The following is a 1,958-nucleotide window of genomic DNA, read 5'->3' on the forward strand; positions in this document are numbered from 1 at the left end:
CTGCTGAACTCACTGGGGCTCTCCTGAGCAAGCCCCAAGATTAATCTTCCTGTAACCTTGTTTTCCCATTCATGTTTCACATGCACAGTTCAAAGATAAAAAGACAGCCTCCACCTAATGCAGACAAATCAGGACAAGAGTTTCAAGGAGAGAAGCAAGAGACTCGTGCCAAGACACACAAAGCACAGTGGGGTGTGACAACAGCAGTAGAGTATCCACAGGATTTTCCAGGAGAGCTTTTGTCCATGTTGTGACACATCACAGTCCACGGGGCTTTCCTTAGGTGGGGAACACCAGCTCTGAGCTCTGCCCACCATGAGCTGTGCTGTCTTTTCAATGCTGGGCCCACTCCTGCTCACCTCAGAAGCTCCAGGCATGTGAAGGGCAAAGGAGACAGGGAGCAGCAGTGAATCACAGCTTTACTAGCTGAATTTTGTCACTTGGATATCCTTTGATCTGCTCTCTTCAAATTCAGATGGACCTAAAATTGCCTGGCCTGGGAGATTCAATGAGGGCTGCCCCATGGGCTGTCCCAGGACCCACATATTCAGCCCCCCTCAGCTACCTCACTCTTAGCAAGTTTGCCCAAGTGGTCTGGGACTCACATGTTAATAAGCACCCTCCAGCCAAGAGTGTGCTACTGGCTGTGCCTCAGTGCTCAGACAGACAAAACAAGGGCCATGGATGCACGACTGAGCTGCTGAGCTCTTGGGGTGCTGGCAGTGCCAAGGACTGAACCTTTGCTGGATTTCTCAGCTTTTTTTCCTTGTAGTTAAGTGTGTACCTCAGAAACTCTCCCCAGAGAAGGACATCAGCTGCCTGCAGTGTGGTGAGCCAAGCCAGCTCAAGTCTTTGCAGAGGGTGCCACGTCCAGGCATCCTCAGGGCCCTGATCTGCACCCAGAGCTCTTCCCCTGCTGCTCTTCCCAGCTGGACTTTGAGGCTTTGGGGAACACTAATGGCTCAGAGAGCAGAGGCTTCACCTGATCTTTAAAGGAACCCACACCACCCCCAGGCAAACACTGTGCTGGTTAGAAACGAGGGTTTGAAGAGTAACGGTCCCTTGAAGGAAAGGTTGGAGTCAGAAAGGTAGAAAGTCACTGAGAGATGAAACACCAAAGCTTCAAACTATGGGAAGGTGGGAGACAGAAAGCCAAGCAAAGAGCTCAATGCTGCCCAGGTGCTGGGGCAGCCCTTGCTCTCAGACCCAAGGCAGAGGCCCCACACAGGCATTCCTCCTCATCCTCCCACAGCTCTGTGGTGCAGCACAACTCTGCCCTCAGAATTAAAGATTAGGAGTCTACAACACTTACCCCAGTTTTAGTGGCAAGAGCTGCCTAGAGAAAGGAAAGAAAATTGTCTTTAGAAACCCAGAAAAGCCAGGCAAGAACCACAAGAAGCATGGTCAGAAAAGCAGGGCATGACCATTTAGTGCCAAAAAAAAACATCCAAGAAAAAAATGGAAGGATTAAACTTTACAAGAGATGCCAAAAAGTTGTTAAAGAGATTAGCTCAAGAAAGTAAAGAAATGCGTCAAAAAGCAAGAACAGTTAAATCCAAACCCAAAGAAGAGTAAAGAAAATAATGCTGAAGTGTTGCTTGTCTGATACCTAAAGCAGCCAGTTTGCTTCTACAAGGGAAAAGCAGGCTGAAGCCTCAACGTATCAAGAAGAAATAAGCAATTGCAAGGGCAGCTCAAAAATCACCAGCACCAAAGAAATGCAAGAATCAAAACAAGAGCAAGAAAAGCACAAGGTAGAAAAGGGTCAAAAAGAACAAGAGGGGAGAAAAAAAGGAGAAAAGGGTGAAAAGCAAGGCTTAAAAGAAGCAAGATGGGAAATGGCAGGTTTACTCCATTCTTTTAATGCTGCTTAAGAAGAAGATCTGTGGGGTGTTGAAGGTGGAAGAGAAGATAAAGAGGGATCTAAAGCACCTCTTCCAGGCTGCACAGGTCGAGCA

At 47.9% G+C, this 1,958-nt stretch overlaps 1 protein-coding gene across 1 annotated transcript in view; it reads right to left on the bottom strand.

The window, feature by feature from the left end:
• The window catches only part of LOC103773000 (myosin-7B-like), a gene marked incomplete at its 3' end in the record, with an annotated part of 18,383 nt that overhangs the window by 16,019 nt on the left and 406 nt on the right, over positions 1-1,958 (bottom strand). The window contains exon 2 of the mRNA XM_008940352.1: positions 1,313-1,336. The remainder of the gene's footprint in view (positions 1-1,312; positions 1,337-1,958) is intronic.

This window comes from Merops nubicus, unplaced genomic scaffold, assembly GCF_000691845.1.
Source record: "Merops nubicus isolate BGI_N331 unplaced genomic scaffold, ASM69184v1 scaffold3385, whole genome shotgun sequence".
In the NCBI taxonomy this organism is placed as follows: domain Eukaryota; kingdom Metazoa; phylum Chordata; class Aves; order Coraciiformes; family Meropidae; genus Merops; species Merops nubicus.